The 15,412-nt window shown below is 35.4% G+C and overlaps 1 long non-coding RNA gene across 1 annotated transcript in view; it reads left to right on the top strand.

Annotated features, from left to right (window-relative positions):
• The window catches only part of LOC113620784 (uncharacterized), a 308,396-nt gene that overhangs the window by 282,263 nt on the left and 10,721 nt on the right, over positions 1 to 15,412 (top strand). The window contains exon 3 of the long non-coding RNA XR_003432914.1: positions 12,230 to 12,314. This is a non-coding gene — a long non-coding RNA (uncharacterized LOC113620784). The remainder of the gene's footprint in view (positions 1 to 12,229; positions 12,315 to 15,412) is intronic.

Below are 15,412 nucleotides of genomic sequence, written 5' to 3'. Positions count from 1 at the left end.
TTCCATTGATCTATGTTTCTGTATTTTTGCCAGTACCATATTGTCTTGATAACTGTAGCTTTGTAGTATAGTCTGAAGTCAGGGAGTCTGATTCGTCCAGCTCTGGTTTTTTGCCTCAAGACTGCTTTGGCTATTCAGGGTCTTTTGTGTCTCCATACAAATTTTAAGATTTTTTTTGTTCTAGTTCCGTAAAAAATGCCATTGGCAATTTGATAGGGATTGCACTGAATCTGTAGATTGCTTTGGGTAGTATAGTCATTTTCACAATATTGATTTTTCCAATCCAAGAACATGGTATATCTCTCCATCTGTTGGTATCATCAGTGTCTCATAGTTTTCTGCATACAGGTCTTTTGTCTCCCTAGGTAGGTTTATTCCTAGGTATTTTATTCTTTTTGTGGCAGTGGTAAATGGAAGTGTTTCCTTAATTTCTCTTTCAGATTTTTCATCATTAGTGTATAGGAATGCAAGAGATTTCTGTGCATTAATTCTGTATCCTGCAACTTTACCAAATTAATTGATTAGCTCTAGTAGTTTTCTGGTGGCATTTTAGGATTCTCTATGTATCGTATCATGTCATCTGCAAACACTAACAGTTTTACTTCTTCTTTTCCAATTTGTATTCTTTTTATTTCTTTTTCTTCTCTGATTGCCGTGGCTATGTCTTCCAAAACTATGTTGAATAATAGTGGAGAGAGTGGACATCCTTGTCTTGTTCCTGATCTCAAAGGAAATGCTTTCAGTTTTTCACCATTGAGAATGATGTTTGCTGTGGGTTTGTCCTACATGGCCTTTATTATGTTGAGGTAGGTTCCCTCTATGGCCACTTTCTGGAGAGTTTTTATCATAAATAGGTGTTGAATTTTGTCAGAAGCTTTTTCTGCATCTATTGAGATGATCATATGGTTTTTATTCTTCAATTTGTTAATATGGTGTATCACATTGATTGATTTGCATACGTCGGAGAATCCTTGCATCTCTGGGATAAATCCCACTTGAATCATGGTGTATGATCCTTTTAATGTGCTGTTGGATTCTGATTGCTAGTATTTTGTTGAGGATGTTTGCATCTATATTCATCAGTGATACTGGTCTGTAATTTTTTTTTTGTAGTATCTTTGTCTGGTTTTGGTATCAGGGTGATGGTGGCCTCATAGAGTGAGTTTGGGAATGTTCCTCCCTCTGCTATATTTTGGAAGAGTTTGAGAAGGATGGGTGTTAGCTCTTCTCTAAATGTTTAAAAGAATTCACCTGTGAAGCCGTGTGGTCCTGAACTTTTGTTTGTTGGAAGATTTCTAATCACAGTTTCAATTTCATTACTTGTGATTGGTCTGTTCATATTTTCTATTTGTTCCTGGTTCAGTCTTGGAGGGTTATATCCTTTGAAGAATTTGTCCGTTTCTTCCAGGTTGTCCATTTTATTGGCATAGAGTTGCTTGTAGTAGTCTCAGAATGCCTTGTATTTCTGTGGTGTCTGTTGTAACTTCTCCTTTTTCATTTCTAATTTTATTTATTTGAGTCCTCTCCCTCTTTTTCTTGATCATTCTGGCTAATGGTTTATCAATTTTGTTTATCTTCTCAAAGAACCAGCTTTGAGTTTTATTGATTTTTGCTACTGCTTTTTTTGTTTCTATTTCATTTATTTCTGCTCTGATCTTTATGATTTCTTTCCTTCTGCTAACATTGTCTTTTGTTTGTTCTTCTTTCTCTAGTTCCTTTAGGTGTACGGTTAGATTGTTTATTTGAGATTTTTTCTTGTTTCTTGAGGTAGGCTTGTATAGCTATAAACTTCCCTCTTAGAACTGCTTTTGCTGCATCCCATAGATTTTGGATCGTCGTGTTTTCATTGTCATTTGTCTCTAGGTATTTTTTGATTTCCTCTTTGATTTCTTCAGTGATCTCTTGGTTATTTAGTGACATATTGTTTACCCTCCATGTGTTTGTGTTTTTTCCTTTTTTTCGCCTGTAATTCATTTCTCATCTCATAGCGTTGTGGTCAGAAAAGATGCTTGATATGATTTCAGTTTTCTTAAATTTACTGAGGCTTGATTTGTGACCCAAGATGTGATCTATCCTGGAGAATGTTCCACGAGCACTTGAGAAGAAAGCATTATCTGCTGTTTTTGGATGGAATGTCCTATAAATATCAATTAAATCTATCTGGTCTATTGTGTCATTTAAACCTTCTGTTTCCTTATTTATTTTCATTTTGGATGATCTGTCCATTGGTGTAAGTGAGGTGTTAAAGTTCTCCACTATTATTGTGTTACTGTCGATTTCCTCCTTTATAGCTGTTAGCAGTTGCCTTATGTATTGAGGTGCTCCTATGTTGGGTGCATAAATATTTACAATTGTTATATCTTCTTCTTGGATTGATCCCTCGATCATTATGTAGTGTCCTTCCTTGCCTCTTGCAACATTCTTTATTTTAAAGTCTATTTTATCTGATATGAGTATAGCTACTCCAGCTTTCTTTTGATTTCCATTTGCATGGAGTATCTTTTTCCATCCCCTCACTTTCAGTCTGAATGTGTCCCTAGGTTGAAGTGGGTTTCTTGTAGACAGCATATATATGGGTCTTGTTTTTGTATCCATTCAGCAAGCCTGTGTCTTTTGGTTGGAGCATTTAATCCATTCACGTTTAAGGTAATTATCGATATGTATGTTCCTCTGACCATTTTCTTAATTGTTTTGGGTTTGTTTTTGTAGGTCCTTTTCTTCTCTTGTGTTTCCCACTTAGAGAAGTTCCTTTAGCATTTGTTGTAGAGCTGGCTTGGTGGTGCTGAATTCTCTTATCTCTTGCTTTTCTGTAAAGCTTTTGCTTTCTCCATCAAAATCTGAATGAGATCCTTCCTGGGTAGAGTAATCTTGGTTGTAGGTTCTTCCCTTTCATCACTTTAAGTATATCATGCCACTCCCTTCTGGCTTGTAGAGTTTCTGCTGAGAAGTCAGCTATTAACCTTATGGGAGTTCCCTTGTATGTTATTTGTCATTTTTTGCTTGCTGCTTTCAATAATTTTTCTTTGTCTTTATTTTTTGCCCATTTGATTTATGTGTCTCAGCATGTCTCTCCTTGGGTTTATCCTGTATGGGGCTCTCTGTGCTTCCTGGACTTGGGTGGTTACTTCGTTTCCCATATTAGGGAACTTTCTGACTGTAATCTGTTCATATATTTACTCGGGTCCTCTCTCTCTCATCTCCCTCCGGGACCCCTATAATGCGAATGTTGTTGGGTTTAAAATTTTCCCAGAGTTCTTTTAGGCTGTCTTTTCATTCTTTTTTCTTTACTCTGTTTCTTTACTCTGTTTCGCAGCAGTGAATTCCACCATTCTGCCTTCCAGGGCACTTCTCTGTTCTTCTGCCTCAGTTATTCTGCTATTGATTCCTTGTAGTGTAGTTTTCATTTCAGTTATTGTATTGTTCATCTCTGTGTATTTGTTCTTTAATTCTTCTAGGTCTTTGTTAAACATTTCTTGCATCCTCTTGATCTTTGCCTCCATTCTTTTTCCAAGGTCCTGGATCATCTTCACTATCAATCATTATTCTGAATTCTTTTTCTGGAAGGTTTCCTATCTCCACTTCATTTAGTTGTTTTCTGGGGTTTTATCTTGTTCCTTCATCTGATACATAGCCCTCTGCCTTTTCATATTGTCTATCTTTCTGTGACTGTGGTTTTTGTTCCATAGGCTGCAGGATTGTAGTTCTTCTTGCTTCTGCTGTCTGCCCTCTGGTGGATGAGGCTATCTAAGTGGCTTGTGTAAGTTTCCTCTGGAATCACATTCTGAATTGAGTTAGCACACTAAGAACAGATCCCCATGCCGGTGCTCAGAGGAAGTCAGTCTATCAAGCAAAACATGACTTATGTCAGGAAGCATGACAATAGCAGGACAAAATTCCAAGTGCAAAGTCAAGAAAGGGAGTTGAGAAGTTGATTTGGGATGTCTTGGCTCCTGAGTGAGCAAAACTCAGGGGTGAAGGATGATTAATACTCTGATATTTTACTCAGAAAATAGTATCAGTAAGCAAAGTGATCTCAAGAACCAGGCCAGAGATTAGAAAACAAGTGTATTTTAGAAGTGTTAATAACAAGAGAAAGGTCATATTCCAGGCCTCTAGGGGCTGGAATATTGGGAAGCTACCAAGTCAGAGATTAAGACACAAGAATGGGGGCAGAACAGGAACACAAATGCTGTACAAGTGTCCCTTGGATTGAGAGCTATTTAAATCCCTGGTATTTAAAATGGGGGGCACTGCTGAGTCCACCTTTTGGGGTCACAGAGACCACCTCCATGTGGAGAGAAGGGTCAGTTTGCAGTGTGACAATGTCTAATGGAGGCCAATTTTCGAAACAAAGAATGAGATGAATAAATTTGGGCATTAGAATCCCAATATGTGGTGTTATTTTGAAGGTTAACCAACTGCTAGTAAATCCACAGGGTTTGATGAGAGGTTTCATTAAATAACAATACTCTCTGTGTCTTGGTCTCTGCTGCAAAATGTGTGGAACTCTATAACATACTTACAGAGTATGAATACATTATTATTTATAGGTGGAAGCTAATGACTGTAATGAAAGCAGAACATTTTAGTTAAATAAGCAAATGATCAAAATTGACAACACAAGTGTAAATAAGGCCCAGATTAATTAAGTTGCTCATTATTTTTCCTTGTAGCAGACATTACTTTGTGTTGAGCCTCTCCCTCTCTCTGTATATATATATATGTCTTACATTATAGACACACACCCACACATGCATTTGTAGAGAGGCAGAGATAAAGAGAGGAACAAAGAGACAGAGATGGACAGACATACAACTTAATGTCATATTTTGAGTAATGCCAAAGAATTCATTCTGACTCATAATAAATTCTGAAAGGGCAATACAAATTTTGCCCTTCCCATTGCTCCCTCTGTTCCAACATACAGGACTCTTGGTTCCCTGGGAAGCCTACAGTATTCCAACCTCAGGAATTTTTACTTACTGTCTCCTTAGCCAGGAAAGCTCTTCACCCAGGTAGTGGTGTAGATCACACCCTCACTTCCTTCAGGTCTCTGCTCAAATATCTCCTTCTTGGAGGGACCTTCTCTCTGATAAATGTAATGGTGACCCCGTATTCTTGCAGCATCCCCAATTCTCCTAACATTACTTTCTTTTTCTTCCTAGTATTTATCATCTATGGCATACTACTTTTTGTATGTTTATTTTCTTTCTCTCTACCTTAGGACTGTCAGATTTAGCAAATAAAAATACAAGGCACCCAGTTAAATTTGAATTTCAGATGAACAACAAAACACTTTTTAGTATGTGTGTCCTAAATGTTGTATCAGACATACTAAAAACTTATTACTTGTCATTACTTATACTGAAAACTTATTCATTGTATAATTATTCAAGTGTCCCAAATATTGTATTGAACATACCTATACTACAAATGTATTCGTTGTTTACCTGAAATTCAAATTTAACAGGGCATGCTGTATTTTTTCTGATGACACCTCTCGGCCCTCCCCACCCCCCTTCCCCCTCCCTCCCACCCCAGAATTTAAGCTATTTGAGGACAAGAACTTGGAACACTGTGTTCACTGCTGAAATCCCAGGGCCTGACAAATAGCAGGTTCTCAATATATATTGGTTGAATGAATTAATTAGTCATTCTCTTTTCCTGAAATATCCACCCTTGTCCTGTAGTTCTCATCCTGGTGAAATCTCTTAAGGCCCCTATTTATATAAATAAAGCATATTATAGTAATAATATGGTCCTTGGTGTCATGGCAAAAGTCTTGTTTCTCTGCAGTGTCCAGTAGATAGTTTGGAATTTGCTGAGTACAATAAGTTTATAACAGTCAACTACAGTACACAAAACGTTGCAAATATTTCTATGCACCATTTGCACCTCCTGAGAGACTATAGGAAACTCAAATATCACAACATAGTATATTTTCAGGTTGGACATGCATTATATATGTAAATACCTTTTAAAGGTAAAATCTGTCAGTCTTATGTAAGCATTCCTGCTTACGTGTCATACTATGTTCAAAAATTTTAGATTTTTGTTGTATTCAAATGACTGCCAGTGAAATTACTCCAGGAGGTCATTTAGTACCCTTTCTCTACTGTGGGCAAGATTTCATCATTTCACTTCCTTAGTTTACCTATTTCAATAAATCACCAGTGAGAGTCATCCCACAATAGCCACAATAAGTCTGTATTAGAGAGCCATTTTTCTTTTCCAGCCCTATCTTTAATTGCTACTTAAATCTAGTTTATCTTTTTCCTTGTTCAGAAAGAGAATCCTCTTCATCTTTAAAGACAGAATAGTAAATGCTACAGATAATAATGAAATACTGAGAGCTGTATGTATAAAAGCTCATATACATAGATCTGCAAACTGTAAAAAAATTGATGAATTATTTTATTGTCTGATTTTTGAATGAAACCACTATTATTTTTTAAACCAAGGAGGACAAGTACCTAGTGTTTTAATGAGTATCTAGTGTCGTGTGTTGGATTGTTTCCCCCCAAAAGCTTTGTTGAGGTTCTAATCCCTTGTACTGGTGCATGTGACCTTATTTGGGAATGAGGTCTTTGTAGATGTCATTAAGTTAAGATGGGGTCATAATGCAGTTAGGTGAGCCCTAAGTCCAATATGACTGGTGTCCTTATAAGAAGAGGGGGGGAGACAGAGACACAGAGGGAAGACAGCCATGCAAAGACAGAGGCTGGGATTGGAATTATGCTGCCACAAAGCAAGGAATGCTTAGGGCTAGCAGAAGCTGGAAGACGCAAGGTGGGCTCCTTCCTGAGAGAGTTTGGAGGGAGCAGGGCCCAGGTAACTCTTTTTGTTTTAATTGATGTATAGTTGACTTACAATGTTGTGTTAATTTTGGCTGTACAGCAAAGTGATTCAATTATACATATATATATACATTCTTTTTTAAAATATTCTTTTCCATTATGGTTTATCATAGGATACTGAATGTAGTTCTCTGGGCTATACAGTAGGACCTTGTTACCAGCTAACTCTCTGATTTTGGATCAAAGAACTGTGAGAGAGTAAATTTCTGTTGTTTTAAGCCATCCAAATTTTTGATAATTTAAGGCAGTCCTAGGAAAGAAATACAGTAGGCATTTAATTAACATTGGTTCTCTGGGATCCAGTTTTCCAGTCTGAAATATTTACTGTCCACAAAAGTAATTATTTTTTCCCTTGTATTCTCTTAGCACAGATTTATTAGAGGTTTTTTTTGTTATTGTTTCCTTTTTCCTCTCTCTTTCTCTCTTAGACTGAGCTTTTTAAGGGAAAGGTTCATATCATTTATTACCATAATTCCAGTGCTTTTAATAGGGTCTGGCATAAAAGATAGTAAATAAAATGTTGTAAATAAAATGTTGTGAATTAATCAACAAATTATTTTTTAAATAAGTAGTACTGATTTACAAAGGTTTCTCTACACTTCAGCCCAGTAATGTACTGAAGAGGAGTCTGTGGCTTTTAAACACCAACCCAAAGTTGAACAAAGACTGAATTCCCTCTATTTTTATATTGTTTCTCTAGTTAGAGTTCAGAGGTAGTATCTTTAAAAAGGGAGGATCAGGATTTCAAGTCACATGTTGTCTTTTGTCCATAGCTCCTCACTTTTGAGAGGCAAAACTCTCTTCCTATATTCTGACTGTGCTCTGAGGGGGACCTAGGTTTGAATTATCTACTCTTCTGTTCACAGAGCTTTAAGAATATTCTTCACTTGCAACTGTTATCGGTGTCAAGTTTTGACTAATTGAAATACGACCAAGCAGTTTTTTAATACAACTCTTTAAATTTTCTGGAAGAAAATAAAGCTTGGGGAAAAAAAGAGGAGAAAAGCATAAAAAGCTGTTAGTGATGAAAATAGGAACTTAAAATAGAAGTGTAATCTCAAGTACAAGTATAGGTTTGCAGTAACAAATGATGCCAAATTCCTAAAATAATAAAAAAACTTAAAGTTAAAAAATAAAGTGCAATCCAAATAATCAATCAGACTTAAAAACTTGAGGCCAAAAACCTTAATCTGACTTTCTTTGGCCTTGGGCAAATTAGAGATAGCCAAGAGTTTTTTTTATCATAAATTGTCAGTAATAGCAAATTACCTCTTGGGGTGTGGTTAGAATTTCTCGAGGCCTGTAAAGCATTTTGAAGACAAAAATCCTACGACTAGACAAATTGCTCTTCTTGCACTGGTGTGTACTTAGCTTCCTAAGTCTGTCCTGGTCAGTTTGGATGTCATTCATTCTGTAGGTTGGTAGGCCCATTATATAAAATAGCAGGAATTGGTGATAAACAGCTTTCAAAAGATAGGCTATAGTTAAAATGGAAGCATTATTATTTATTTATCTATGACACCTTAAGTATATTTTGAAATATTTAAGAGGATGAAAATAGAAGGCATATTGAAAATTCTTACAACCCTTCAAAGCATTATGCTCAAGGTTATATTTGAGCCTCTCTTTGTATTTATTTTTCTTATTTATAATTTATTCAATCTGTTGGATGATGAGATATTTAATTCAGTTCTTTCTGATTTTTCCATTTGCTATGTCGAACAGCAGCACATGCTGCTGGAAAAGATAAAAAGTAAAAATTATCCTTTCACGCAGGCATTTTTCTCCAATTAAAATATAAAGAGTTACACAATACTTATGTTTGCCAAGAGGACTGAGTTCCAGAAAGGAATTTTAACATCTGACCAAATCCACACTTGTATACTTTTCTGTCAATGCCAAGTCACCTACAAATGGTCTTTAGTAGCCATCATTCTATATAGCAGGAATTTTTAGATTCCTTTTTATACTTTATTGTTAATTTTTAATTACTATTAAAGCTAATGTTATAATGTCCATAAAAAAGAAAAAACTCAGTCTTAACACTCAAACAGAGTTGTGGAAAAACAGGAATGTGCAAATAATAAAAATAGGAATTTAAAAAAATTAAAAAAAAGAATTCATAAATATAACACTATGTGGAAAAATGAAAAGTTTCTTAATTTTTCAAAAATACATTTTATTTATTTAATTTTATTAAAAATATTTTTATTGGAGTATAGTTGCTTTAGAATGTTGTGTTAGCCTCCACTGCACAACAAAATGAATCAGCCATACACATACAGATATCCCCTCCCCGTTGGACTTCCCTCCCATTTAGGTCACCACAGTGCATTAAGTAGAGTTCCCTGTGCTATACAGTATGTTCCCATCAGTTGTCTATTTTATACATAGTATCAGTAATGTATACATGTCAATCTCAGTCTCCCAATTCCCCCCTCCCCACCCCTTTCCCCCTTGGTATCCATACATTTGTTCTCTACCTCTGTGTCTCTATTTCTGCTTTGCATGTAAGATGATCTATACCATTTTTCTAGATTCCACATATATGCATTATTATACGATATTTGCTTTTCTCTTTCTGACTTACTTCACTCTGTATGACACTCTTTACGTCCATCCATGTCTCTACAAATGACCCAATTTCATTCCAAAAATACATTTTAAGTAAGCACTTAAGTCTGCATTATGGTTTTACTTATGTATGTAATATATTTTATAAAACCTAAAAAAAATTAGGAGGACAACAGTGTTTAAAAGATGTTCTTGATTACTTTGTTTATGAATCTAACATTTTTGTGGTTTATACATCTGTGAAACCCTTAACAGGTATATTATCTGTGCTCTTGTTTTCACATTACTCATTGCCATTTACAGATGAGCATTGGTCACCTCTATTCTTTCTCTTCTGAGAAACACATTAATTCACTACAACAGTATACCCGTAAAACTGTAATGATTAATTGAAGTCCACAGCTTTAGTTTTACAATACTCTTTGGCCTAAATATGCAAGAAGATTTTGAAATGGTTCATATTTATATTTTCTCTCTGACATGGATGGGCACAGGCAAGATTTATTGATCTTAGGTGTTATTACTATTTATAAGTTAAATTTTCTTATTTGATTTGCTAGATCCTAAAAGAAACATTAAGAAGGAGTGAGTAGGAGCTTAAAGAAATAGCAACATTTTTACCTCATGGCGTTTTTCTCCATAGTCCATGAAAGACAAGATTGGGGAAAATTAGTCTTCATGCAGCTTAAGAGCCTTTATATTAAAGATAGTAACATTTAGGAGCAGAATACAAGCAAAATAAGCTGTCGCTCCAAATGAGAAATTTTAGGTTAATTTTCAGAAAGGATTTCTATTGTTGAATCTTAATAAAATTGAGAATTAGTCTTTAGGGCATGATATAATATTGTTTTTAAAAGATTTTTTTTCTATTTGTAATTGGTAAAAAGTTACATTGTCTTGAGTAAATATTAGGATGTGAGGTAATTATCTATATTTTCCCAGCTTTCATATATTATCTTTTCCATGTAGCTTTTCTGATGGAAAGCTCTTCATAAAACCCTACCTCACAGACAAACCAAATTGTATTTAGCATTTTTGCTTGATTTTTTGTGAATGTGGCATTAAAATGTCGGTTGAAAAAAGCTATTTGTCAAATAAAAGCACACTGTACTGGCATATAAAAGGGACAAAGATATTACGACACCACGCTTCATGGAACTCATTAATATGTATGTAAACCAGGAACAAAAATATATAAAGGAGAACGCAGGGGCCTGGTTAAAACTGAGTAAAACGAATATTAAATGCATAAAAGAACAAGTATCATCTTCGCTAAGAATCATTTGAGCAAATACTTGCTCTTGCTTTGGACGCTTATGTCGGCTCCCAATGGTTGGTCAAAGAAAATTTTCCATAACAAACAATGATACAATTCAAACTCAAGAGTTTATGACTATACATTTTTTACATCTGGTAACACGTAGGGTTTGAAGATCATTAATGCTTGTGAAAATAGACAAATGCAATCTGGAATCTGAAGAATTAATTTAAAATACTCAGGAGTCCATAAAATATTCTGTGGTAGTGCAGGACATGGTTTTCTATATGCTCATGGTTTTTCAATGCTCATCTATAAGCACAAGTCATGCGCAGGTGTCTTTCAGGAAAAGAAAGAAATCTTTGAGGATCCCTCAGTGGGGCTTGAAGACCCTGTTTGAGAAATCATGACTTAACAACTGAAATTATATTATATTAAAATATTTTTCTTGTTTGATCACTGCCAAGTAGCTGTTTTGTATTCATAAGTGGTAATACGTATACACTTTAAAATTATTATTGAAATGAAAGGACAGGATTTTTTTAAAAAGTCTCATGGACCCTCAAGAAAACTTGTTACTAGGGTCCCCAATGTAACAAACCTGAAATAGTTTAAAAAAAGGTGAGATTTGGAATTACATAGGCCTAAATTCAATTCCTAGATCTTGCCCTTATTAACTCTGAAAATCATTCAGTCTCCCTGGACCTCTCCTCCTCAATCTGTAAAAATGACACATTCCTTATAACATTGTATTTTTAGAACAAATGGGATAATGTGGGTAAAACTCCTTAGTACAGAGGTTGATACGATACATACAGTCTCCTTGTCTTTATTGTACTAATGTAATGATGGTCAGAAATGCTTTGGATACAGTAGGAGGAAAATAACTTGTCCATGTGCAATGAACACATTCAGACAGAGGGCCCTTTTTTCCTATGAGGCATTTATTTGTTGGGTGATGTTTATAAGGTTTTTAAAACGGAATATTATTAAAACCAGAAAATAATTCCAGAGCACAACTAGCACTCTTGAGCTCTGGAAGAATTTATCTTCTTCACATATGTGAACAATTTATCGCTAGAGTATGTTTTCTTTTCACCCTCCATCACCAAAGGATTATGCCCAATTATAATTAATTCTTTAATAATGAAATTGATACCATTTTCAAGCATTTAGACCAGATAGTAGATTAGAGTACACTATAAAATATGCTTCTGAGTAATTATGACCTAATTAATTATTTTAGACAGCTTTTAAAAGTTTGATTTACTAATTAGACTCTCTGAAATTGAAAGCAGGAAATAGAGCTGTCTAGGTCACCAGAGGCTTCATCCCGTTTGGCACAAAACCAGAGTAAAAGTTGACTTAATTTGCACCGTTCTGCATGGTTGGGTTTGACAAGTGTGTTTAGGTTTCATAAAATAATCAAAGGTCATTGGTGGCTTGGCTTTTTGCAACTACAACCCAAATTAATAAGAATGAAATCCAAAGCCTGGCAGGGGCTCTAAGAATGATGTGAAGTCTTGCCTTCCTCTTTCAGACTTGCCTCATGGGTGTGTCGTGGTGGAAATCAAAGTGTAAAGGCAATAATGCCAAATGATGACACTCAACCCTGAAATAGGCAGGTACGTAACATATTCTACATCAGTTTGTACTTGGTGTGTGTGGTCATGAACAAATATATTCTCCGAGTCTCAGTTTGTAGCCCAGGGCAGTTTGATCCTAGAGGAGGATGTAGGCTAGCATAAAGAATTGGGGAAGTTTACGTGAACCTTTAGCCCAAGACCTGGTGCCCACATCCTTACTTCTCCTCTCTGCCTTTCTACACCACTGAGCATGAAAGTACAGCTGGTATTTGACGTTTTACCTGGAAACCCCAACAAGTCTATATTACAAGGTCTCCTTACAAACTAACTGCTAGAGAGAATCATCTGGGGCCTTGCTTGGGTTCATACCTTGTTAGTTATTTGCTTCAAAGTTCACATAAAGCCATTCAGAACACTATGGTTTTTATATGATCTTAAAATTATAAGAAATTTTTTCCAAGTAAAAGCTTAAAGGTTAAAATTTTAAAAAATGACTTAGAACTGACTCTTAAAAATGCCTGTGTATCAATATAGTTTCCTAATACTTTTAATATTCAAATGGCATTGAAATGCGTATTTCCAAATTCCAATTCCACAGTTCCATGACTCTATTTTTCTACTTAATACAGGAAGCAGAATTTAAAGTCAACTATGAGAATTCAGTACACATAAGAACTCTAGTTTTGTAGGAGGGACATCTGAACAAATAGTCATGAGCTAGATGATTTTAATTCCATACAACTACCTTTAACCAACATCTATAACATTATCCTCTTCTTAACACTTCGAAGAATTTTTTTAAATGCTTTCTTTTAAAAAAGCATGTTGATTTTTACAAACTGGGTGAATCTCACAATTTAACTAGCTTGTCATAGCAGAAGCGTTTCTCCAGTGCACGGATATATGATCTAAAATCATACTCAACAGACTGCCTTGAGGAAATATATACGTAACACTTACTTTGTGTGTATTTCTGAACTACCTTTGAAAGTTTTAAAGTTTTATTCAGATTTCAGAGACAGATTAATGTGGACTAAGTAGTCTTTATTAATATTTCTTAGGACACTGAAAGGTGATCAGATCTAGTAGATTATATGAGGGAAATCAACCAAACCAAGAGCAGCTAGAAATCTTTATAACAAAGGTAAAATTACGCCTCGCCCTTCTCCATTTTTTTTTTTTTTAGAGCATCTTTTATGCACCAGGCATTGTATTAGGTGTGTTACAAAGTTATTTCACTTATTCCTCATTAGGCCAGTGTTATTATTCCCACTGTACGAATTCAGCATTAGATAAGTACATTCCACGATATTTAATTCAAGGGAATGCAATATTGCTCGTAACTCCTTGGCACTGACTCTGCTGCCTCACGCTAGATGGTCACTGAATTTGCTTTAGGAACCAAAAGATATCTGAAGCATATAGACTATAAATTTAAGATTTTCTGGAATGATACTGTACAGCAGTATATAAAGGTGCAGCACAGCAAAGACAGTGGAGCTTTACAGATCTGGTCGCACGGCCAGTCCTAGGCAACTGTGAGCCCTGCCCTCCCCATCCTTGCCCCCAGAGCACTGAGGACCAAGGGAAGCCACTATGAGATATGGGAGCATAACTTTGTTGTGTCTGTGTGTGCTTGTGAGCAAATGAGCAAGTGTGTAGTCTGTGCTTTTGTGTGTGTGGATGATACATCTGAGGCGGAGTCTGTGCATGTGTGTACATCTGTGTGTGTGGTCAGTATATCACATGTGTGGGTGATGCGTGCGTGTACGTGGCTGTGCATATGTGTGGTCTTTTCCCTCCAACCCATATCTCTTTTTCTATCTTGTGAATAACTACTTTGTTCTTTTATAATTTTTGCAACCCTTGATCTTTTTACTCTTCCCTTCTCCCCTCTTTCTTTTCCATCTTTTTCAATTTTCTGCTCATTACTAATTGAAACCATAAGATAATGAACAGATGAAAAATTCAAACCAGTTCACACAGCATCTTCTACGCCTATAAATGCACAAAGACTAATAAATATTCCTTTCTCATTGTGTAATATTTGCCTGACCTATAGATTTCAATAGATACTGGGGTACATGTTGGTCAGATCTGATTTAGAAGTCAGGAAGTGATTATAATACATTTCAAGGTACTATTCAAAAATCATACTTGATTTTCTTTTTCTCAAGGTTGTTTATTTTTCTGTTTAATCTTCTTGCCTTCCGTGACTGCTAACTAACTATTGCTCCTGGGATATTTGTTTTTGAGTAGCAGAGAGATAGACAGGAAGAAAAATAAAACATCGGCTTTTTATTTAATAAATACATTGTCTGCCCACAAGTATAGCAAGAATTGGAATCAAGTCTCAATCATTAAGCGGAGCAATGTGTCTTATGATCAACACTCTATCCGTGAGTTTCTAGTTGTTGGAATGTATGAAGAGCAGTAGAATGGTAGCATGCAGCCCCTCAAGGCCTAGAAGTGCTAGAAAAATCAGGAGTTTTCTTAGGATTGATGAGGCAGTGCTGAGAAATTTTAAAAAGGAGAAAGTAAAGCTACAGAGCGCCTGAGCAGGAGAATGAATAGTAAATGGTGTTTCCTTGGGGAGTAGTTAGTTCCTATTAGGAGCACTGGTATCAATTAGCATAATCAGTCTCACAGAGACCAAGAAAGAAAACACACTCACCCTCACACTTGTATATGGTGGATTTTGCATTATTTAGGAATATTTTAATGCAGTAATTTGTAGATTGGGAGATAAAATTCTTTTGCCTTCTTATTTTATTTGTTACATTATAAAAACATATAAAATTGTCTGTTTCTAAAATTTGTTAGCTAAGGAGTGAACAAAGACCTTGTCATAATAAAAGTGGAAATGGTAATAAGAAAAAATAAACTTCCAAAATAGTGGGAAAACAAATTATAAGATCTGACTTCTAGTCCTACATAAAACTCATTTCCCTCATCCCCATTGTGAGTTCTGAATGACTCTGAAATATTTATTTTTTCAAATAAATGTCTTTGCTGAAAAAACTGTTTTATATGAAAAACTACGTGATAGATTAAATCATTACATTGTTTTTTTATATCTTCCGCCTTCCTTCCTTCCCCTTCCCTCCCTCCGTCTCTTTTTCCTCTCTCTCATTCCT

This window comes from Aethalodelphis obliquidens, unplaced genomic scaffold (assembly GCF_003676395.1).
Source record: "Aethalodelphis obliquidens isolate GAN/ISIS:26980383/991018 unplaced genomic scaffold, ASM367639v1 scaffold8, whole genome shotgun sequence".
In the NCBI taxonomy this organism is placed as follows: domain Eukaryota; kingdom Metazoa; phylum Chordata; class Mammalia; order Artiodactyla; family Delphinidae; genus Aethalodelphis; species Aethalodelphis obliquidens.
This window is presented reverse-complemented; position numbering and strand designations above follow the sequence as displayed.